This window comes from Delphinus delphis, chromosome 4 (genome assembly GCF_949987515.2).
Source record: "Delphinus delphis chromosome 4, mDelDel1.2, whole genome shotgun sequence".
In the NCBI taxonomy this organism is placed as follows: domain Eukaryota; kingdom Metazoa; phylum Chordata; class Mammalia; order Artiodactyla; family Delphinidae; genus Delphinus; species Delphinus delphis.
This window is the reverse complement of record NC_082686.1, coordinates 138,239,561-138,266,124: the sequence shown is the minus strand read 5'-3', so window position 1 is coordinate 138,266,124 and position 26,564 is coordinate 138,239,561.

Genomic DNA, 26,564 nt, shown 5'->3' with positions numbered 1-26,564 from the left:
TCCCATTCCGTCAATGTCTCCTTTCTTAGGGTGAGAAAACAAATATTTTAGGAATGCCTTTAAAGCAGCAGGTGGTGCAATCCAACAGAGGTCTTGGAAATGAAGGAGTCAGAACCAAACAGAAATATCTTAATTGGAAGTAGGGTCAACTTGCTGTGCTGTGACTAAGGAAAATCAGAAGAGAAAAAAATGTTGCAAAGGCTGCAGTAAACAATTTACCAAAAATGCTGCAGAGGGATTTTTTTTTTTTCTAATTTTTTGCAGTTTCTTTAGAATACAAAGTGTCAAGCATAAAGTACTATGAAGGGTACATGGAAACTTTGGCAGATCTTTCTATTTAAATATAATCCGGCTGCTAGAACAGACACTATTTTGAAATATGATAATACCTTCTGATCTCTTTTCCCTTGTTCTTCATTATGGAGAACATTTTCAGGATAATAGGATGCCTCTCTTTTAGTAGCACATCTGTTCCTGCTTCATTGTCTTTACTTTGCTTGAAATCACAATTTCCTCTTTGGGAATGTACAATTGGTGGCAAGTAGAGATGATTATGATGTAATAAACAGAAATGATGACTTCAGGTGGGTTATAATAGTTAGGAAACTGAGGCTCTTTCTTCCTAGTAAACTCCTCTGCTGATTAAAATGAGGAAAGGAAACCAAAATATACGCAATGTCTGAGCAGAATGGCCTCAGAATTGAATGACTTCTCAGTCAGATAATTTCTGACTTAAGTTGTCTGTTTCCTTACGGTTTGTGTCACAGCTGTTGTGGTTAAGTACATTTATTATTGTCACATATACATATTGTGTATATACGTATATATACATGTATACATATTTTATATATGTGTATATATAATCACTTTTAGTTTATTAGATAATGTAAGGAGTAGAAACTTTCTTTGGAACAGACTTGGATTGAATTCTGGCTGAAACACTTGGCTTTGTGACTTTGGATGTATTAACCACTTTGTGTCTCAGGGGCTGCTTCAGTAAAACTTCAGGTGAAAACATCAGCTTCTTTGTTCTGCAAATTGTAGATAATATTTTTTTTTTTTTTGTGGTATGCGGGCCCCCCACCGCTGTGGCCTCTCCCGTTGCGGAGCACAGGCTCCAGATGTGCAGGCTCAGCGGCCATGACTCACTGGCCCAGCCGCTCCGCGGCATGTGGGATCTTCCTGGACCGGGGCACGAACCCGTGTCCCCTGCATTGGCACACGGACTCCCAACCACTGCGCCACCAGGGAAGCCCCTAGATAATATTTTTAAAAAGCATTTTAAAATGCACGGGCCAGGATGTCTGACCCATGAAAGTCCTCAGTATATGGCACTATTATTATTATTCTGTGAAAAATCATCCCCAAACTTCATATGACAGCTCTGTGCTTTCGTTTCTAGCATTTAGTATTGTCTTTGCCAGCCTTTTTCTCAGGTCCCTCAGTCTTGATTCCACATTTTCCCTTTGAGTCCAGGTAATGTAGATTTCATTTTCCTTCCTGCTTATACCTGTCTACCCAAACTTTGGCTTCTGCCTAACTGAATTTCTACAAACAGAATTTTAAAAGATTGAAAAACTGATGGAGTCTTCTTAAATAAAAGTTCTCTTGGCATTTTAATTTTGACTAACTATATAAATATATATATTAAAGATATAAATATGTATTTAATAAATATAACTTAATATTTATTATTATATTTCCTAAATACATATACACACATAAAATCAGGTATAGATTATTTGTGCTTAAAACTTGTTACGATTATAAATATCAACAAAAATTTATGATAAAAACTCTACGAAATTAAAAAAATCTAAATGTAAGCATCATCCTGACTTTTAACACCCATAGATTAATTTTGCCACTTTTTAAATCTTAGGAAAATGGAATTATATGATACGTACTCATTTGTGTCCGGCTTCTTTTGCTGAACATTATGTTCATGAGGTCTAGCCATTTTGTCACTAAGACGAATGAATTCTGACCACTCTGTCTTCTCTTGCGCTATTAGCTCAAGATGCAGTTTCTCAGAAAGTGATCTGCTGCTGGGCATTATGGTTGTGTGTATGCACCATGGACATTCCCCCTCAGGAATGAAGGGCTTCCTCACCCATGTTCTGAGAATGCTGTCAGTAGAAAACCCTGGCTGACAGCCCCTACGGGGATTGCACTCTCCCTAATTGGAGGAGCCTGTGTAAAATGACTGGCATGGGGCTCTCCCCTCATCCTAACTCAGCACAACGTTAGTGTTATGGTAGCTCCAGAACTCCCAGTGGCATCAACTGAAGCCCCCAGTGAGACTGCGCTGCAGCCCAGCTTCTCCTCCACCCAATCCTGCTTCCTTTCCTTTCCTTCCAAGAGTATTCCCTGCTCAGCCTCCTGCCTGCCCATCTCACTGAGTTAGCTTCCTTTAGCATCCAAACTGCCATAACCGTGATCAGGTAACCTGGCGCAGTAAGAAAAATGTTTTGCTCTTTTGCTTTCAAGAAATTAGATGCTTTCATAGCCCCGAGTTACCTAGATTAATTGGTCTATGTTGAATGAAGAAAGGTCATCCCTCAAAAGGGTAATTAGAGTGCTGAGTTGACTGATCACAAATATGGACAGAAATTCTAGGCAAGGATAGAGCAGGAAATAATCGATAACTTCCTTCCTGGGAAGGGGAGAAAATGTACTTGCTTGTATTCACTTCTGGTAGACCTGAACTTGCCTGTGTGTAGTTTTAATGCTACTCCCCTGTTATGGACTGAATGACATATGTTGAAGCTGTCCACGATAAACGTGACAGACATTAGTGAAAGTGGGAAAACAGATTTTACTCAGTAACTGCTGACGGCAGCTCAGCTCCATTCTGCTTTGTGCAGAGGTGAGATTGGGTGCTTTAAAGGAAGAAGAAGAAGGAAGCATGGAGAGTGGGGACTCAGTGGAGTCAGAGAAGGGAAAAGTTATAAGTGGTTGGTCAGTGTAATGTGATTGGTCACCTGTGTTTGTGAGCGGGCAGTTGTCGAAGTTAGGATTCTGCTCTATTCTTCTTGAGGAGCATATTTCAGTGGAATGGCTCTCAGGTCCTTAAAAAAGACACCTTGTAAGAGATAAAAATTCACAATTGTGAGCCCTTTTTAGTAAATGCTCTAAGAAAGGGAAGTCAGGGGCCTAGCCTCCAGTGTTGCCTAGAACAAATAGTAAATTCTCCGCTGCATTGAGCTTTTGCAGGTAGGAATTTAATGGGGGCTCTGGAATCATCCTAGAAGCATGGCTTATGTGGCTGGAAACCATGCCAGAGTTTGGCCAATCCCTTAGTGTGGGGTTTGGACAGAGTTATGTGCTGGGAGTCCTGCAGTTATCAAGCCCTAAGTTGGGACTGTATTTGGAGACAGGGCCTTTAAGAGGTAATTAACATAAAATGAAGTTATGAGGGTGGGGCCCAAATTCAATAGCGTTAGTCCCCTTGTAAGAAGAGAAGAGAAGAGAGAGACCCCAGAGATCTTTCTTGTTACATGCAGAAGAGAGATGGAGACATGGGAACACAGCAAGAAAGCAACAATTTGCAAGACAGAGGAGAGCTCTCACCAGAAAATGAGCCAACTGTTGTCTTGATCTGGAATTTCCAGACTCCAGAACTGTGAGAAAATAAATTTCTGTTGTTAAGCCACCCAGTCTGTAGTATTTTGCTATGGCCGCCCTAGCAGATTAATATACCTCTGTACACACTACATTTGAAATCATATAAGGTATTAGTTTTAATATACTGTGACAACACATTTGTATGAGTATACACAGACACGTTTTTATCTAGAAACCACAAACAAAAATTGCTTTTTTTCAAACTAAGGATGTTTACTAGATATGCTAATTTCAGTCTCCCTCTGAGACTAAAAGATTTGTTTGTAGTTAAGCAGCATTTATACTCATATATACTAACTTCAAAACCTAAAGGCATTGCCAAAAGATGAAATGTGAATCGCTTTTAATGCCACCAAGTGAACTGAATCAGAATGTTTTTCATGACAAAATATTGCTGTATTTGGATGGATTAACCCCTCAAATGTAATTAGTGAAAAGTATTCTGAGAATAAAAGAATAAGTGTAACATACCCAGGACAGTGCCTAAAACACAGTAGATATTCAATCAGCAGTAGATTTCTTCTTCCACCCCCACTGCTTATCAACTGCTGCACACATATACACATACATACATGTCCTTGCCTTTAGAGACTTCATAATCCTTGACTATTAACTCCACAGAACTGTTTTATTTTGTTTGATACAGTAATTTATAAACAGAAGTGATATGTCTTATCATTTGATAGGTATCATCCAGTGGTTACCAAGCTGAAATAATGATATATCAGCATCATTATTATAAAAAGTGTGGAGTTAGACAATAATAATTTATCATAAATAATAGAAGTCCAACTCTATATTTTTTTATTAAAAGCGTGGATATATTTCCTAATCCAGGCTAGTGTACAAAATTATGTCAACAGAAGAATCAGGATTTATTCCACTAGTCATTTGTGATCATGGTTGCCAACAGACTTTGTTCTTCAGAAAATTTTGGTAAAGTTTCATAATTTTTTATCAATATCTAGTCTCACCATTTCTACAATTTTGAGAGGAAAGTGACCAAGACCAAATCGATCCTCACTGTTTTGCCTGATTTGAAAGCGTTATATGTATGAGATAAATGTTAACATACGTCAGTACAGAAAATGTACCTCATGGTGTGTGTTTAAATTGGTCCATACAGCAATCAGCAATGGATGAAAATAAGATTAAAAACAATGTTCCAATTGTAAAATAAAACGATTATATTTAATCTGGGAAGACTCCTTCAGGAAGAAGGTGGCTTTGTTTGTTTGTTTTCAGTTTTTTTTTTTTTTTTTCTAATTTTTTGGCCATGCTGCACAGCATTCAGGGTCTTAGTTCCCCAACCAGGGGTCTAACCTATACCCTCTGCAGTGGAAGCTCAGAGTCTTAACCATTGGAGTGACAAGGAAGTCCAAAGGTGGCTTTGTTTTGCTGCATCCAGAAATGGCTTAGGAACCAAAAAATGAATGATTTCTCTTGGGATGACATCTGACACAGAGATCACTCAACACCCATACAGTTTTATTGAATGATGGGTCATAATTCCTTGAGCCTCCTGTATGTCACAAGGCTTCAGCCATTCAGTACATATGGGACTTAAACATCTGCATAAATAGTTTCTGTCAATTTCTACTTAAATGTAGTTCCAGTCTGTCTTTGTCAGTATGGGCTGCTATAACCAAGTACCATAGACTGGGTAAGCTTATGAACAACAGAAATTTATTTCTCACAGTTCTTGGGGCTTGAATTTTGAGATCAGGGTACCAGTATGGTCGGGTTCTGGTGAGAGCCTTCTTGCAGACTGCACACAGCCCACTGCTCACTGTGTCCTCATGTGGCAGAAGGGGCAAGGGAACTCTCCCAGTTTCTCTTATAAGAGCACTAATTCCATTCATGAGGGCCCTGTGCCCTCACAACCTTATCACTTCCTAAAGGTCTCACCTCCAAATACTATCACATTGGAGATTAGGCTTCAACATATGACTTTTAGGAAGACACAAACGTCTGCTCTGCAGCAGAGTCCATATAATATTGACATTTAAAAAACATTTGTCCCTTGTCCCCTGGTCAGTGAAAAACACTTCAAAAAGATACTTTTAGATAAATGCTGTTGTTTAAGCAAAGTTAGGCACACCTTTTAGTAGAGTTAAATATAAAATCTTGCTAAGAGATCAAGAAGACTCTGCTGGTTCCTTGATGGCGGTGTGGAAGAGGGAAGATACATCATTCCATGTCACCCCACTGTCAGTTCCTCCCCAGTAAAGAAGCAGTCATTGCATTGAGTCATACTTTGGAAATCTAATAAGACCATTTTACTAGTGGGAAAGATGACTGTGCATTAAAAGGTGATGCACGTAGACATGGATGTAATCTTTCTGTATTCTCTCTCCTTCCTCTTTCCCCTGAATGACAAAGTAGGAGGCCATTCTAGGGCCTTCTCTGAGGGAAGTTAGGGATCTCTCTGGAGCTCACTTTTAGGATCTTCTGTTTATGCCGCAAGATCAGTAAAGACAGTTGAGGCTGCCACCTTGAAATATGTCTGTTTCTCATAGCGTACTGTTGCTTGGTAATCAATCAGCCTGTGAAAACTGACTTATGGTAACATTTAGACACATGAGGAAGAAGATACCCTTTCAGGCTTTGAGTGAGATCACAAATTCCAGCTCACCTTTCCAAAATGCTGTGCACTGTAGTTATAGCCAGTCAACAATAAAATCAGCCTTTAATTTCCATTGTGATTGTTTTTTGTTTACAAATTTCCCTTATGATCTTCAAAGTCATGGATATGACTCGAGCAGTATTTAGAATCCTGGGTCTCCTGATCACAATAGAATATTAATGTTGTTGAGTATTACTTTAGATACAAGACTAAATATAAATGTAGTGTTCATATATATTATAAATGTAATATATGCATGTTATATAGATAAACAGATAGATATACATATACTGCTCTAAGCACTAATTTCAGACACATTTGTCACAGAATAGAGATGGAAATGTCTATATTGATTTTTAGAAACAATACTGCTTTCTCTATAATCCCGTTTTGGAAAATCTGTTAATGACACTATGTAATAAAACTAGGCCTGAACACCTGGACTCTGTTTGAAATTTGTTGATAACTCAATGAATAATTCAACATTTCCATCTGTAAAATGGAAGGGATCTTTCTCAGACACTTCACTGTGTTGTATTATTATTCATTCAAACATTTATTCACACCGTTGAGTGTCTATTGTGTGATATTATTTTAAACTAGTGGTTCAGTAATTAAAATATAAAAATACTCTGCTTGCAGAGAGTGTAAATACTTGCGAAGGCATTTTGACAGGTGTTCAGTTCTACTTAAATATAAATATCATGATTTTAAATGTTATGAGCTTGGCCATAAGTAAGTCCATATTCTTTGATGTGGAAATGACACTCCTAGAGATATTTTCCCAAGGACATTCAGAAGAAGGAAAAAGTAAATGCATAACTACTTACTGAGCTCTTCGTATATTCTAGCCAGTGTTGTCCAATAAAATATTCTGTGATGATGTAAATGTTTCCTACCTGCACTGTTAAATATGGTAACCATTTGTGAATACTGAGCACTTGAAATGCAGTGTGCAACTGAGGAACTGAATATTTAATTTTATTTCATTTTAATTAATTTAACATTAAATTTAAGTAACCATGTATAACTACCATATTGAACTGCACAAGAGGCATATTAAGTAATTTATAGGAAGTGTTTTGTTTAATTATTATTAACTTTACTTATTAAATTAATACAAATTTACTTAATACTTAAATATTAATAACAGTTAATTATTATCAACTTTATGGTCTATTAACCTTATTCTACAGATGCAGAAACTGTAGTTCAGGAAAGTTAAATAACTGGCAAAGGTCACCCACTTTGTTAGTGGTATAACTGAAAATTTTGACTAGGTAGGATTATGCTTTAGCTCATGATCAACCAGCTAGGTGGCTTTCTTCTATGATACACTGACTTGCAATCATAGAAAATTGTCACATATACTTGGGGCCAAAAATACATGAAAACCATGAAGCTAGTAAGTGAAAATTAATAAAATTATTAGGAAAAGGGAAAACATTTATATCAAATGAAAACAGCAGAATGCAAAAAATACAGACTTTAAGATTATAATTGGGTAAAAACAATGTGAACAAGTTAAGAGTAACATGCAAGTTAGAACACAGATTCTTTTTTTGTGATAAGATTATGGAAAAGTTTTGTGTGCTTGTTGCTAACTTTCACTAGTTTTAATTTGATTTCTGTTGGTCCTTTTATACTGAACAATGATCAATATGTGGATATGTGGAGACAGGTGGAGAAATTCACTTGACCCTCCTCCAAATTAGGACAATCATAGGATTGACCAGGAGTTTGCAAACATTCTTGCAAGGCTGTCCTATAGCTATTTTCCTTGCTAACAATCCTCAGATTTCTTTAAAATGAAAACTGCAACCAAACTCATGGAATTAAACTTGCTTTATCCAAGCCAATTATAACTATGTATCTCATTTTTCTTTGTCATCTCCTCCTTTCTCAGCTGCCCTTGTACACAGAGATGGCCGTATTATCTGATTTTAGCTAATTGGACATAAAGAGAGAATACTTGGGAAATCTAAGAAGGATTTCACTTCTTAACAAAAGAAAAATCTCTTTTCTACATGTCTCCCTCCCTTCCTGTTTAGGATGGGATGTGGTGATTTCCTGTTGCTTGGAGCTGCAGCTGCCATTGTGGGCCCAAGAGGGAAGGATGAGAGATGAGCAAAAATACCCACATTCCTGATATAGTTTAGATGCTGTTTAAAATATATATATATACTCCATACTTTGTTTGTAGTTAAAATTGTTTCTCTTTTAAAGCCAGATTTGGTAGAGTGTACTGTTATCTGCAGCTTAAAACTTTCCTAATGGATTCAAGGTCCTCTACCTCACAAGCTGTGATTTCCATTGTGTGGAAGATGCATGAAGTTGGGAAGCCAGGTATTAGCTAACTCTGTGGTGCAGAGTTTCCATAAATCTCCATGAAAGCAAAGTTTCCACATAAACCTTCAGACCACAGCTGAAAAGACTTGCTAAGGAGCATAGTTAAAATCTATAAAGCAACAGGGACTTAAAAGATCCACAAATGCCTATTTTTAAATTCTGCTTCTCAAACATGAATATATTAAAGTTGCTGAAGTCCTTCTACAGATGATATTTGGGCTGGCATTTCTGTAATTGGAAGAGATTATCTTTTGCTTACAACTTGTCACTTCTAACTGACTGTAGATCACAGCAGTTTAGAAGCTTAACCCCTTTAATTTAGGCTCTCTCTCTTCCAGCTCTTAGAAAAATCCTTTCAGCAGGCTGATAAAAATAGCAGCAGCAAAGCAATTAGATGTAATCCCAAACAGCTGCAGTCCAAGCCAGACCTATAAATGCTTTCCCTATTTTAGTTACACACAAGTCAAAATTCTCCTGTAAGTTCCTGACAAAGTGAGAGGAATAGAAGATCCTTCAAATAATACACATCGACATTCAACCGTAATACTCCCATCCAATTCTCATGGCAAATACTGGCCATCAATGTCAGCGAAACTTAGTGCAATAAAGTTATTTTGTGCCTGAATTCACTGGCACAGAATAACCAAAAATTGGGTTTCAGTTTGATTTAGGGAACCTTTCACGATTGCCTACTAAGTCCTAAGTACTCTCAGGTGTTGGACATACAGATAAATATGATACAGTCCCTGCCCTCAAATATCTCACAGTCTAGAGGGGAGTTACAACCTTTTTTCTCCCATGGTATGTATATTGTTTAATCATGGATTCATAATATTACAGACCTTAGATTTTGAAGAAACCTATGGTAATACACATTCTCATTGGTAATTAGTCTCTAAACAGTTAGTAATTTCTGAGGTATTATTAAACAAATAAATAACCCATAGGAAGTTGGTTAACTTCCAAAGCAAAAACTGGAGAATTTTCTGACCTGAGCGAATGGAATATAATCTAAATTTTAATAATAATCATTATGAGGAGGTAGCTTAGTTTTGTTATATCACACAGTGTATTGGAATTTTACAGATATTTGGAATGCCATTTTCTTTGGCTAAATAGCTACAGGGTATTATTATCCCTCTGCCCAATCAAATGAAATGGGTTTCGATTGACAGCTAACTTTCTGTAAGTAACTTTTCATAAGCAAGGAAACTACTTCTGTTGAAGTAGTTGTGTTTTGTACTGATTTCAGTTATTCAACCCTTTTAGTGTCTTCCTTGAGCTAGTTATAAAGAAACTCACACATATCCATGTCCTCAATCTCTCTCTCCCCTATCCACCAAAAAACGAAGAAGCTACAAGTTCTTTATTTCATAAAGATCAATAACGACTCCCAAGTGACAGCTCTGGGTCTCTGGGAAACAGGTGTCAAAAGGAAAACATAAGTGCAAGAGAGTTATTGGAGGTAATTCCTAAGAGGAAAAAGAAAGAAAGGCAAAGCACAAGTAGGAAGAGAAAGACTTCTGACCATGGTACTGGTCTCACACTTATAAAAAGAGGGGACAGAAGAAAGATTGGGTAGAACTAAGTGACTAAGTGCATCTCTGAGAAAGTCTCGGCCAGCCCACCAGGGAGTTCCAGTGCACAGATCACCCACGGAGGAGAGCCGAGATGACCGGAAATGGTGAGCCCTTGAATCTGCCCCATGCTCGGTCATGGGCAGAGTCTGCCCAGAAAGTATGTGGCCTTGACTTGAAAGCAGAGACAGACCTTGGAAAGGTTGGGGCTTCAGCTGATCTTCTTGCAGCAGATCCTCTTTTGAAAGGAGACATGAACAGCTCACCTTCATAGCTGTAACACTGAACTGGTGATAATTTTTAACCTTATTCCTTCAGATGCTTGCAGTTTTCTAACAGAGCTCTATGTCCCATAGTTTCACTTACTGCAATGTATTCCATTTAATGCAATTCTCCAAGTGCTATCTTAATGAACCAATGGTGATACCATTGCTTTTTAGGACCACCTCCTATCACAATTTGCATCATAGAGAGATCTATCTGTCATTAACAAGATGAGGCTGCCATTTTATTTCAGAAATACTCTTGGGAAGCAAAAATCCTACACACAAAATAGAGAGCTGAGTTCTGATCATGTGACTCAGGTCAGAAATGAAACCAGAGTCTTGAACAATATCACCGGGACATGGTGACATCATTTACTTTTTCCCCATCTTTCTCTTGGCTCCTTAATTCTCCATGTTCGTTTGAGGGTTTGCCATCCATTTCAATAGGTGGGCCACCATTTAAACTGAGGTGGGAGAGAGGGTTGGATATGGAACAGACAGCCCCAAAATATAAAATTTCCTTTATACTGGGTCACAGCACAATTTTTTTAGATAGTATTCAGTAAGTTTTATCTTTTGACTAAAAGAACTATTCTTTTTATGATTTTCTTTATCTATTTGATACCACCATACTATAAAATTGACTAGTTACATCTCCAATTTTTTCTGATGATTACCTTCAGTTTAGAAATCAATCAATAGTGAGACTAAGAAAAAATTCAGTTTTTAAAATATTCTCCTAATACAAACTCCAAAGCCCAAAGTTAAGCTTGAAATTGCAAATTAAACTAAAAAACGCTATGCTATAACCATATTTAAATTTAGTATTCACTTCCACATGAAACTAAAATAATAATTAAATATCTATTTGAAAAGGCAACTTGTGTTATGACATTTAAGGTAGAAATGATAAGGAATATCACTTCTTTTATTTCAAGAAGTGAGCTGTCAATATCTGTAGCTAAAAAGAAAATGTCTTCTGCAGGTTTGATAGTTTTATAAGAATGATCACATTAGAAATAATGTTACAACGATCTCTGAAAGCTAAGTTTGTGACTATATATAGAAATGAATCACATAGTTATAGTTTAAAGAAGTGTATTAGTTATCTACTCTTGTATAACAAATTACTGCAAACTTAGCAACTCAAATCAATACACATGTATTATTTACTAGTTCACAGTTTCCATGGGTCAAGAGTCTTGGCATGGTTTAGCTGAATCCTCTGCTCAGTCTCACAAGTCTGCAATCAAGGTATTGGACAGGCTGAATTCTCATCCAGAGACTTGACTAGGAAAGGATCTATGTCTAAGCCCATGGAGATTATTGGCGGAATTCATTTCTACCTTAGTTGTATGACTTAGGGCTCCAGCTTTTTGCTGTCTATAAGCTGGAAGTTGCCTTAGATCCCAGTACATCTGAAGTTCCTAATGGTGGCCCATACTTCTTTGTCACATGGTCTCTCTAACATGGGTGCTTATTTCATCAAGCCTGCAGGGAGAATCTCTAGCTCCAATTTGCTAGCAAGGCAGAGTCTTATATACATGATGCCATTACAGGAGTGACACCCTATAACCTTTGCCACATAACCTGAATTAATCATGGGAGTGACATCCATATTCAATTGGTTAGAAACAAGTGTCAAGTCACCCACATTCCAGCGGAGGGAAATACACGAAGCATGAGCACCAAGAGATGGGGATCACAGGGGGTCATCTCAAGGTCAACATGCCACAGAAAGTTTCCTTTTTGATTGGGAAGACATTGGAATTTAAATGAAATTAATATACATAGACAATACAAACATTTCTTTAGTAGGTGGATAGAGTTGCAGCCCATTATGGTTCATTAGCTATTTAAACTTTAGAGATAATTGGTCACCTCTGATTTTTAAAAATAGATTTAATATTTTCAAACTTTATATAATTAATATATAAATTATGAATTAGAGTGATTAATTGAACACTCATGAACGCACCACCCAAGCTGACCACTAAAATATTACCAAATACCAGTGTGCTGCAATCAGCTAATGCTATCTACCTCCCTACATTCCCCCGGAGGTAATCTATGTCTTCAGTTTTATATTTGCCCTTCCATTATTTATTTAAATTGTTTTACCACGTGTGTATTGTTTTTGTTTACTTGTTTTTGAATTTTACCAAAATTGTAGCATACTATATATGTAACATATAGTATATACGTGTGTATGTATATATTTATTTGAATTGACTTTTGTCATTCTAACTTTCCCAGCATTTTCAGTTGGCAATCCTAGCTCAATTACTTAGACTGGGAGAAAATCTTGTCCATGATTACCAAGCGTTGAACAAGAACATTCATGGTAGAATTGTTTTAATAGCAAACCCCAAAACATCTGTGAGTGCACACAAACTCAAAATAAACAAACAAATAAATAAACAGCCACTAGAAGCAACTCAAATATCTCTTTTTCTCCTTCCTTTATGTTTACCTTTGCTATTTCCTGTTTAGATTGCCAACTTTTTCTTTCTTAAAACTCATGACATTATATCATGTTGTAGTAACATGATTTTAGGCACAGTAATACAGATTTCAAACATGTCAGATTTCATATGAATGGTTGGTGGACATACAAGATACAGGATCAGGAACAAATGAGAGAACTGGTAAAAAGTAATAAAGGTATGGTGGAAAACTGAGACTTGGAATAAGAATTTATGGGTTCACAGTCATAGCCAGGAGGTTTGGGGAAATACCCTGAACTTCATTTTCCTCATCAGGAAGACAGGGATAAGGTATAAATAACACCATTCATGCCTGATTCCACAGAGTTATTTTGAGAATCAAATACATGGCCATATGTGAATGAGCCTTTAAACTCTTTGTAAGTTCTGTATTAAAAATGGAATATTGCCTTCTTTGAAGAAATGTACAGTAAGCAAGGAAGTGTTCTGATATTAAATTAGGAGAAGCAAAGGTGAATCATGGGAAACACCAGCCCTGGAAATTTAAGTTAGAAATGTTATTCCAACAAGTTCGAGAAAACATTTCAAGTTATGAGACTGGAGCTGACAACGCAATAGACTGGGATTGCAAAACAGAGAAGGAAAAGTAGTTTCTGGCTGGATTGTAGGATAATAAACTCACTAATGTTGGAAAAAAGGCCATAGCCAGAGAGATGTTACTTCCCTTCAGAAAGCACACAGAGGGTAAGGCCAAATTAGCAAACTTTTTGTTAAATTGTGGAAATGGAGGGTTGAAAGACATTAGAGTTGTAAATACCTCTCACAAGTGTGTGTGTGATATTGGAGAAGAAATAAGGGATGCTAGTTATTTAGCCTCTGTTTGTGAAAGCAGTTGCTAAGCACTTCCTCCCAGGAATCAATTCATTAAGGTGATTAACATTAGTGCTTACAATAAACAAACTTCCAGATTTCAGCTTTTTAACGTAGTCCAATTCGGGTTAAGATATCTTCCTCCGTCTTTTGACTATACTCTATAAACCAGATGTCCTTCAACATGCCACGGCAATGGAAGAGAGACTGGAAGGGTCATCCTAGATCTTGACTGTGTTATCTTCAAAGTGACACACATGAGTTTTGCTCACAGGCTATTACCACATCTACACACGGCCACAACCTAATTGTAAACATGTCTGGGAAATGAGGAGAGAACATACAAATATTTGGTGAGCTTCTAGAACTGTTTTATCCCATTGTTCCTTTCTTTACATACAGTGCATACATTCAAACTGGAACAGAGCAGGATTCTGCAGTACCACCCCACTCCAAGTACAAAACTGAGCAGTTAATGATTAGGACAATAGAGTCACAGACTCAGTGTCTGATGCACATTCCTGAGTTGTTTTACAGATACTCTGACTGCTACCAGAGGACATGACATAAGCTGCTCCCTCTTGAGCAGTACTGAATCTTTGGCTAACACAGTTCCGAGTACTGGCCTCAAGAGAATGGGATTATTGCTCATAATGATCTATATTTTTGTAGGCATCAAAGTAGTTGTAGCTTGCTCTGCTTGTATGTAAACAGGCAACTAAAACTGTCAGCAAAGAGATGCTACAGACCCAGGTTGACACCTTCTACTCTGAGAATATGGTGCCCTAAGTCAGCATAAAGAAGTTAAAGAAGACAGACCTTCTCCCCTAATCCCATAGAAATGGAATGATGTCTGACAACGGAGAATTAAAAGCAGCTCTTTTGCCCCTTTCCTGTTTGCCCATTTCTGTTCCCCTCTAACCCTAAAAGAACCTAATTATAGGAAAGCGATCACTAGGCAATTTAACCTAACTCCTGACTTATGCTGTCCTGAATGCACACCATGCCTTGCCTAAATGTTGATTCTTTTCCTAGATAAACAGAAGTAAGGATGAAGAATTAAGCAGTTAAAAAATAACTAGCTCTCTAGCCCCCATAGTCCCCTTAGCAATCCATGCAGGCAAGATAAGCTCTGAAGAGAGATCCAGCCAGTCTGCACACAATGGAGAAGGATGCAGAACCCAACATCCTGCCTTGATGATTCGCTGAGATTCTTCCCCCTATTTTTCCCTTTAAAAACTCTCATAGTTGAGCTTAATCTTCAGAGTTGGTCTCTGGACACAAGTTCACCTTCTCCCCAGATTGCTGGCTTTTCTGATGAAGGCAGTTTTCCTTCCTCCTGACACTTGCCTCTTGAATTATTCGATTTTGAGCGGTGAGCAGTCAAACCTCAGTTCTGTAACAAGCCAGGTAGTTGTTCTCCGTGTGTTGTGAGCTAGGGCTATTTCATCTAGGGACTTGTTTGGGCTGAAACATCCAAAATGGCTTCCTTGCATGCTGGTAGATGATACTGTCTTTTGTCTGGGAGCTCCACTGAGACTGTTGAGCAGATCTCACACTCACAGGCTCTCCATATGACATTGGCTTCTGAGCAGCAGATGGATTTTTGTTTTTTTTTTTCTTGGCTGTGCCATAGAGCTTGTGGGATCTTAGTTCCCTGACCAGGCGTTGAACCCATGCTCTCTGCAGTGGAAGCACAGAGTCCCAACCACTGGACTGCCAGGGAATTCCCAACAGATGGATTTTGAGAGGTAGCATCCCAACAGTGATTGTCCCCAAAGTGAGCAAGCAGAAGCTGCTAGATATTTTAAAGGCTAAACTTGCACTGGCACAGTGTGATTTCTACACATGTTATTGTTTAAGTAGTCACAAGGCAAAAAAATAAATAAATAAAACCTAAGGAAAGGGTAAGGACAAATTAACACCTTTTCTTCATGGGGCTCTGACAAAGAACTGAGAGTCATCTTTAATGTAGCACATGCCCAGTCACCAGTTATTCTTGGTGTCATGAGAAAATGTTAAATTCTCTTAATTTTATTTGACTTAAAAATTCTGAGATGTACAGTAAGGATTTCTTCTCATTGAGTTTCTTTCTTGCCATGTTTAACAATGTCAGGCATTCAGTCAGTGTAACGGTCCAAAATAACATTAAACTTAAGTAAATTTGGGGATGGAAAATTATATAATGTGTTTCCTCTTGGCAAGTATGCTGTATATAATCTCCTATATATGTTCTATATATAGTTCACTGATTTCTGTTCCCTGTTTCATCACTATCTACTTGTTTTTGTTTTGTGTTAAGGGTTTAAGCATCTCCAATGGTCATTCCCTGAATACATAACTAAAAAGGTGGGAGCGTTAGTGATCTCACTGCCGATAGCTGTGCTCAGTAAATTGGACTTCGATGATGACCAACTTGGCAGTTTTGTTCAGCAGTTTCTCCATGGTATGTCACATCTAGAGCCTAGTAATTTGTTAAGAAAGAAGAGAGTTCAGATATGCATTTTGACCTGGAATGCTAGAGGTATAAACACTCATACTGCCTTCAGGAAGGAAAGAGATTGTTTAATGAGTGGTCTTTGTGAATCACTTTGCTCCTGAGCCCACAAAATTGTGCTCCATCCAAAAATACCAACAGGTTAAGTTTTGGGCCACTTTAAAAATATAACCCTAATTGGGTTTATATGGTTTTGTAGCTCAGAAAGCTCATAATGGCCACTTGAGTTTTTTCATCTCCAGAGTCTTGCTTTAAGTTCAGCTGGAGTTAATAAGAGAAACGCTTGCACTCAAGACTGAGAGAGACCTTAGAGATTCTATGGCGTTGCCCAAAGTTCACTCTAAAGGAATGAGTCTAAACTCTAAGGAGTGAGTCTATGTTTTTCAAAGATGCCTTTTTCAATAGAGAAAGAGGATGTAAGATGAACAGCTATGTTAAAAATATGCAGCCTGCACTAACACTACATTTCTCTATCTTAGACATTTCACTGGCAACTACTGTCCAAAGGATGTGCTCCAAGCCTCAAATGCCCTCAGTTAGGCAGGAAGGTCCATCAAAGCCCATACTAAAGAATTTAATATCAAACAATTTATTCTACTCATAAGACTTTAATCATTACCTACCTATCTAGGAAAATTTTTGTGGAACATTAGGCGCATATTCAAATAACTATCAGAGATTTTCCCACTTTATTATCCCACAGGCAACTCAAAATTCAGCATGTCCAAAAATGAATTATCTTCCCACAAAATTTCTGTCACAATAAATAATATTACTATTCACCCCACCACTCAAGACAGAAACTGAGGCATTTTATCTAATATTTAGTCCCCAGATTTGTGTTATTTTATCAAATAAATATAACCCAAGTCTAGAATTTCCTACAATGTGTTCCGTGAAACACTAGTTCCACAGAAGGCCTCAGTGAAGATTCTTTTACATATAGGAAATACTGTTACTCAATCCTCCCAGTCAAAAGTTTACACTGCATTTTAGCAAATCAGAGTTTATTTAAATTGACTTAACCTAGTGTTTTTCCAAGTCAATATTTGCTCTCCAAACTTATCTGTTTATCAATAGTACCTACTAAAATTCTTCAAAGCTAACATTCTATGGAGCACATTTAAGAAAATTGTGCTCTAACTTATCTCTTGCTGCTTACTTCATATTCCCCTCACCATTTACCCATTTTACTATAAGAACCTTCAACCTAATCTCCTGTCCATTCTTATAGCCTGCTATGTGTCTTTTTCACTGTGCTGAGAGTAATATTTATAAAACACAAATCTGTTTCTGATACTTTTCTGCTTTGCCCCATTCTGTGGCCTCATAATATTTACAGGATTGTATTGATTAAGAAAATGGAGCTGCAAGTAACAGAATTTCAATTAGCAGTAGCTCAAGCAATATAGAGAAGTATTTTATTACATAACAAATTTGGGGTAGAGAGTTTAAAGGCTGGTTCAATCAGCAAAATAAGAATACTATCAAGGGGCTTCCCTGGTGGCGCAGTGGTTGAGAGTCCGCCTGCCGAAGCAGGGGACACAGGTTCGTGCCCCGGTCCAGGAAGATCCCACGTGCCGTGGAGCGGCTGGGCCCGTGAGCCATGGCCGCTGAGCCTGCGCGTCCGGAGCCTGTGCTCCGCAACGAGAGAGGCCACAACAGTGAGAGGCCCGCGTACTGCCAAAAAAAAAAAAAAAAAAAAAAAAAAAAAGAATACTATCAAGGATCCATATATTTCCAACTTTCTGTTTTGCTTTGCTTTGCAAAGATACAGGAAAGGAAAATCATTGGTGCAGGGTCCATTGCTCCAGACATCACAATCTTAACACAACAAAAATATAATCAAACTCAGAAACAAGATTATTCCCTGATTTTTCCTTTTGTTTTAGGGGGAAAAAAACACAACTTTCCCATAAGCCCTATAGAAAATTTCTTCTCAGAAACGATTGTCCATCATAGAACCACATTCCCTGTTGTGGTTTCAAGGAAGATTGGGAAAGGAGAATTCTGATACTTCCAGTTTTAGTAGTTGAAGGTAGGCTTGCAAACATGGGAAAAAATCATGAGACATTGCTGTTGGGTAGGCAACACTCAGCATTATCCTTGGCATCTGACACCACTCAAAAGCTGGCCTTAGCCTATCTTTCTAGTATTATTACTGGTCATTTCTAATATTACACCACATGTCCTTGTATCTACTTCCTTTTTCATAATATTCCTTTTACTAAAATTCCCTCTTCACAACTTCTACATGTTCAGGTCTTAAGATTCATATTAAGCAGAGTAACCTTGGACACCTCAATCACCAACACAGTGAATTACTTCCTCATAAATTACATTTTGGTGGGGGTGGAGGTTTGACTCAAGTGTGTGGTATTTATTTTTTATGGCTTTATTAAAGTGTAATTGGTATATAAAAATTGCACATATTTAATGTATATAATTTAATGTGTTTAGAAATATACACACACCTGTGATACCATCACCACAGTCAAGATAACAAACATATCAGTCACCTCCAAGTTTCCCTGTGTCCCTTTGCTTTCTTCTTCTGTGATGAGAACATTTAACTTGATATCTACCTTCTTAACAAATTTTAGGTACACAATACCATACTATTAACTATAAGCACTATATTTTACAGCAGATCTCTAGAAATAATTCATCTTGTATAGCTGTAACTTTACACCCATTGAACAATAGCTCCCATTTTCCCTACCCCCATCCACTGGCAACCACCATTTAATTTTCTGCATCTACACTTTTGACTGTTTTAGATACCTCCTGTAAGTGGAATTATGCAGTATTTGTCCTACTGTGACTGACTTATTCCACTTAATGTTTTCAGATCCATCCATGTTGTTGAAAATGATGAGATTTCCTTCTTTTTAAAGGCTGAATAATATTCCATTGTATGTGTATACCACATTTTCTTTATTGACGTGCTTGTCAGTGGATGTTTTAGCTGTTTTCATACTTGGCTACTTTAAATAATGCTGCAATGAACATGGGAGTGCAGATAACACTTCAAGACCTTGTTTTCATTTCCTTTGCATGTATACCCAGAAGAGGAATTGCTGAATCATATGGTGGTTCTATTTTTAGTTTTTTAAGGAAACTACGTACTGTTTTCCATAGTGGCTGCACCATTTTGTATTTCAATCAACAGTGTAAAAGGGTTCCAATTTCTCCAAAACTTCACAAACCCCTGTTATCTGTTTGTTTGTTTGTTTCATTGTAATAGCCATTCTAACAAGTGTAAGGTGATATCTCACTGTGGTTTTGATTTGAATTCTCCTATTAATTAGTGATGTTGAGCATATTTTCATATACCTGTTGGCCATTTGTATGTCCTCTTTGGAAAAATGTCTATTTAGGTCCTTTATACATTTTATATTTGGGTTATTGATTGATTGATTGATTGATGCTGAGTTGTAGGAGTTCTTTATATATTTTGGAATGAATCCCTTTTCAAATATATGGTTTGCAAATATTTTCAGTTCCACAGGTCTCCTTTTCTCTTTGTTGATTGCTTCCTTTACTGTGCAGAAACCTTTTAGTTTGATGTCGTTCAACTTGTCTATTTTTGCTTTTGTGGCCTATACTTTTCATGGCATATCAATAAAATCATTACCAGGACAAATGTCATGAAGTTTCCCCCCTATGTTTACTTCTAGGAGTTTTACAGCTTTAAGTCTTACATTTAAGTCTTCATTCCATTTTGAGTTGATCTTTTGTATGGTGTATGAGAGAAGTCTAATTTCTTTTTCTTTTTTTTCTTTTTTCTGCATATTCAGTTGTTATCCAGCTTTCCCAAATTCATTTGTTGAAGAGGCTACTCTTTCCTTACTGTGTATGCTTGGTGCCCTTGTTGAACCTCAGTTGGTTGTATGTGTGTGTGGGTTTATTTCTGAGTTTTATTCTGTTCCATTGGTCTAAATGTCTGTCTTTATGCAAGCACCATACTGTTTTAATTACTGTAGTTTTGTGATATGTTTAAAAATCAGAAAGTGTGATGATTCTATTTTTGCTTCTCTTTCTTAAGATTGCTTTGAGTATTCTGGGTCTTTTGTTATTCCATATGAATTTTAGAATTGTTCTGTGGGGTATTTATAATAGTTGTGTCTTCCTGATTATTTTATCCTTTATAATTATATATTGTCCCTCTGTCTCTTGTGACTATTTTTGACTTAGAGTCTGTTTTGTCTGATGCAAGTACCATCACTCATGCTCTCTTTGGTTTGCCATTTGCATGGGATATCTTTTTTCATCCCTTTATTTTCAGCCTATGTGTGTCCTCAAATCTAAAATGAGTTGCTTGTAGATCATATATAATTGAGTCTTGTGTTTTATCCATTTATCCATTCTATGATTTTGATTGGGGAATTTAAGCCATTCAGTTTAAAGTAATTATTAATAGGAAAGGGCTGCCTTACCATTTCCACTTTTTATTGTTTTTTGTCTGTCTTGTAACTCTTTTGTTCCTCTTTTACAGCCTTGCTTTTTTTCCTTTGTGTTTCACTGTTCATAGTGATATCTTTTTAAATTTCTCTTTCTTTTGTGTAACTTCTAGAGGTATTTTGTGCATATGTGTTATTACTATGAGGCTCACATAAAACATCATATATATATATATATATATATATATATAACAGCCTATTTTAAGGTTAAAATATCTAAACTTCAGTCACATCTACACTTTTACTTCTTCCTCCACATATTTTATGTTTTTGATGTCACAATTTACATCTTTTTTATAGTGTGTGTCCATTAACAAATTTTGTAGTTATAGTTATACTTAATACTCTTTTGTTTTGATATTTATACTAAAGGAAGAATGATTTACACACCACCATTACAGTAATACAGTATTCTGTACTTGTTTTATATTTACCTTTATCAAAATTGTTTTCTACTTCCACATGCTTTATTTTGTTGTTTAGAATCTTTTTGTTTCAATTGGAAGAGTTCCCTTTAACATTTTTATAAGGCAGTTCGGGTGGTGATGAACTCCTTTTGCTTTTGTTTGTCTAGGAATATCTTTATCTCCCCTTTATTTTTGAAAGATAGTTTTGCAGATATAGAATTTTTAGATAGCATTTTTTTTTTCTTCCAGCTCTTTGAATATATATCATCCCATTCCCTTCTGTCCTGCAAGGCTTCTGCTAAGAAATATGTTGATGAACTTATGGGGTCTCCCTTGTACAAGATTGGTCACTTATTCTCACTGTATTCAAAATTGTCTTTGACTCTAAATTTTGATAATGTGTCTCATTATTAGCTCTTTTGATCCATCTTCTTTGAAATCTCTCAGGCTTCATGAATCTACCTCTCCTTTTCCCTCCACCGATTTGGGAAGGTTTTGGCCATTATTTCTCTAAATAACCTTTCTGGCTCTTTCTCTTTCTTCTCCTTCTGGCACTCCCATAATGCATATATTGGTTATCTCATAGATCACTTACTCTTTCTTCACACTTTTTCACTCTTTTCTCTTTTCATTCCTCAGACTGGATAATTTTACTCTTTTCCCTTTTCACTCCTCTGTCTTTGCGTTTTCTGGTTCTTTCTTCATTTTGATTGATTATGATATTGAAGCTCCCTATTGAACTTTTCAGTTCAGTTACTTTATTCTTCAGCCCAGAATTTCCATTTGGTTCTTTCTTTATGGTTCCTATTTCTTTGTTGATATTCTCATTTTGTACATATGTCATTTTCCTGATTTTGTTTAGTTGCCTATCTGTGTTCTGGTGTACAATTATTTTGAACCCTTTGTCAGGCAATTCACAGATTTCTTTAGGGTTGTTTACTTTTTGTTCCTCTGATGCTGTTATATTTTTCTAATTTATTGTGTCCCTTAGAGCTTAGCATTCATATCTGTACATTTAAAGAAGCAGCTACTTTTTCTAGTTTTAAAGACTGGCCTTGGCAAGGAAAAGCCTTCACCAATCAGCCCACCTAGAGATTCTGAGCATTATCTCAAACCTTTTTTATGGATATGCATGTTTTACACCTCCTGGGGTGGAAGTCTCAGAATTGTGTGCCTTTTTACAATCCCACAGAACCATTATTGGTGCTGAGAGTCACCTGCTCCTTTCCCTAGAGAGTGCACCAAAATGCTGGGACATTGGGTACAAGCTCCACTTTGTTTTCCACTTGAAGAAGAAATATTAGTATTGTGCACCTTCTCCCAATCCCACTGAGATGTGCCAGGTACTGACACCTGCTCTTCAGTTTTCCCTAGTGAAATACACTAAGTGCTGGGGTGTTGGGTGTAAGCTCTACTTCTCTCCCTCTTTCCTGATTCTTCTCAGGATTGTGTGCCATCTCTCAATCCTGTAGACCCAAGCAGGCTGCTGAGGTACTCACTGTCTACTGAAAGTCAGCTGTCCCTCCTGTTGTTTTAGCTGCTCCAAGGCATTCCAACTCCCTCAGCTCTGTGGGTGATGTGAGACAGAAGTGGATGCACACTTCATTCTCTCTTTCCATCATGGAAGAAATCACCAAAAGTATCTTCTTCTGTGCTGAGCTGCACTGATTTGAAGGAGGGGTGGGGGGTGTAGATAAAGTGAAACTGCTCTTTTTACCCATTTCAATGTGACTCTCCTTGGCCCTGTGCACCTCTGAAGTGCTACAACTTCTTAACTAGATTTTGGAGTTCTCATAAAGGCATTATTGTCTGTATATGGTTAGTAAATTGCTGTTTCTGTGGGATGATAAAGGCTGGGTTTTCCTATTTCACCATCTTGTAGATGTTACTCCATAAATAATTACATATTTTATATTCTGTGCCTCATTCATATTTGCATTCTAAATTCTTAGCCCCACACTAAGCATATAATTGGTGGTTAATAGTTTGTAGAATAAATGATCTTCTTTTACAAACATCTACCTGTCTGTGTTCAGTATCTTGAAAGTTGTGAAAGCAGTATAAAGGAAAATATAGTTTCCACTATGTAATGTAATGGCTTATAAATAATTTAATAGTGAACCTAGATACAAATACTTTGAGATATATATATATATATATATATATATATATATATATATATATAGCAATAAAAATTAATAAAGTGCTCTGGATGTGGCTGTGGAAAAAAATATTCCAGCTTGGGTGGGCAAGATTGATTGTGTGGTAGGATTGGCAGATCTAAAAAAATAGCTCAGTGTTTGATAAGTGGTTATTGCAGGAAAGGACATTTTAGAAATATATATATATATATATATATATATATATATATATATATATATATAATATATGTATATCAATATATGCATACATATACATGTGTGTGTGTTGAGAAATATATGTTATTTAGGAGAATAATGTTCAAATTCTTAGTACTGAAGTATTGTAAATGGATAGGAAAAAGGAAAAGAATGGAATATGGCAAAGAGTAGAGACAGAAAACCAGTTAGCTTCATAGCAGAGAATCCCCAAAAGATAAATGAATATTTAAACTTTGTTCTCCAACTGAGGCTAAGAAAGATTACTCCTAACCCCAAACCCAAAGAAACCCCACTGGGAAATACCATAATAGATGACAAAATCAGGATATTAAATATGTTCTCTTGAAGCTGTATTTAGATTTTAAGGAAGAGTATATGGTTGAGGGATGGGAACATAACACAGGTAGCAGAAAGCCCAACTAGGTTTTGAAAATGTATAGGAAATTTAGTTAGAATTTGAAGTAGAAAGAGACAGTGGGAAAATAATTGCAGTAAATTCTGGCTCTATTAAAACTCAGAAACATATATTTATAAAAGTCTTTTTATACACTTTCTTTCCCTGTGATTTTTGTATTTATATTTAGACATTTTTGTTTTTATGTCCATCAATTGTTGTAAGTGTACCCGTCCTTCTGATACAACATTGGACAATAAAATCAAAGGTCTTTAAAAATCACTTGTTTTGTATAACAGGATTTATTTCTGATTTCAGTGGGAGTTACATTCACTACCATAAAAAGGATGGAGACCAACAAGTCCTTGTTAAACTGTACTTGAATTTCTATATAAATAAAAATGCAGTTTCAAAAAACTTATTCCTTTACATTTGCTAAATCAGGTACCTGAAGTGCTGAGCACATAGTAGTAGGTAACACCAAAAGCAAAAAACAGGGTTATTTACACTTCTTTTGATTCATGGGGAAAATTGCTTCTCTTTGGAGCTTAAGAAGGAAAATCTCCAGTTTTTGAAAAGCACTGTGCAATGCATACATACGTACACTTATACACAGAAATGAGGGAATGCATTTTAATTTATCCACGGGTTTCACTGCATAGCCTTTCTCAAAACCGTCTGGGTCGAATTTGCCAATGTGGAGGCCTGAGTTATTTCTGCTAGATAAAATCAAGTCAACCCGTCATTTTGCATTATAAACAGATGATCGGGGATGCACAATTTAACATCTGCATGCATAGTAAGCAGTTGGGCCAGTACAAACAGCGACTGTCATGTGGACAAATGAGTTTGAATCCATGCACATTCTTTATGCATTATGCAAATGGCTTCATTTGTAAATGGGGTCCTTAAATATGAAAAAAACAGAGAAAGAAAATAGTTTGATTGAGTCCAGTTATTTTAAGTTAGAATGTTCTTCAAAATGAAGCCATTTGTTAGTAAAATGTAACAAAATGGAAATTTGGACATAAGGAACACCTGGCCCACAAATTTTGCAGATAATTAGATAATTGAATACCTGTGACAGCTATTTAATTTTCATAATCAGTGGATAATTTACGTGAGACATAATATTATTCACGCCTTTCTTATGTACAAATGGACATGTTGCCAGATGTGCATAAAGCATAATTTCAGTTCTGCTTCTACAATGAGATTTGACTTACATTAGTTTGCCTTGGCAAGATGTCACCCTTAAGTGGTGCCTTTCACAAAACAGCGTTTTGGAGACAGGTTTTGAAGAGAAGCCTTTACGAGAGAATCATATTTAGTTAACTAAAATAGAGTTGGTGGTAAAGTGGATGAATAATTGCACTCAGTGTATTTTGAAATAAAAACTACTTATCAATAATTATTTAAAGCTTCTCAAAGATTTTTTTAGACTTCACACATATTAAGAAATTGGAAAACAATACACAAAACTGGAGAATACTAGAGATATATTCACACATGTAAGCATGCTTTCATTGTCCTGTCAGTCAGATTTTAATGTCTGTAAACTTTAGACACAGACCACCTTATTGCTGGTCTCTGTGCTGCTCTCCTGGGAACCTCTGAATTTGAAGGAAAGAAAGTATATCTTCAGCCTTTTACTATCTATTTGATGAAGAACAGTTGTCATAGAGAATCACATAGATTTGCAGCAGAATTTGTGTGTCATAAAGAATTTTATGTTGAGATGAGCTATTGAAATTTGGAATTATTTGTTACAGCAGCAAAACATAGCCTATCTTACCTTGTACACAATTTTCTTATCTGTCAGAAATTCTGTATGCATTTACTCACTCTCTATATGATATTGTTCCTAAGAAAGGATCTGAAACTTTTTTTATACTTTCATGTGGGAACATCAGTAATCAATAACTAAACCAAAATAATGAATGGCCAATTTTGTTATTGGCCAAAAACAAATCATGTGGTCAACCTAAATGGGAATTGTAGTTTCTAGCTGGATGAATTTCCCACCCCAGCATAACTGGGGTTCATTTTATAAATAAGAAGGGGATAATGTTATTGGGAAAACAATTCCCATTTCTGTTCAACTTCACAACCACATTGACACAAATGCGAAAAAAAAATTCAAGAAAGCTGATTAATTTGTTCGAGTGCTGGAACCAGAATTTGAATCCAGGTGTCTGCATCTCAGGAATATCACTATTGCTTTCTCAGTTTAGGTGGATCTTCCACAGAATATTATGGTTAAAGGAGATCAGCATTTGTGGCAGAGAAGGCTTGGTATCCACCAAAGATTCATGACCTGTTTCCATTTAGATAAGCTGATGCTAGGAAGCACAGAGCAACCAGGCAACACATTCCCCATCCTCCTTTGCATTTAGTGTCAGTCTGTGACTAGCTCTTAAGTAACTTAAGTAAACTTAAACTTAAGAAACTTAAGTAAAAATGATGTGTGTTGCTTACAGAGTTAGGTAGTTAAGGAATGTTTGTCTTTCTCTGTCCTTGCTCTTTGTCTATTAAATGTCAATGCTTGAAGCAACTGCAAGGCACCTTGGAGATATGGTGGGTTCAGTTCCAGACCACCACAATAAGGTAAATATCACAATAAGGTGAGTCACCCATTTTTTTTGGTTTCCAAATGCATATAGAGGTTATGTTTACACTAT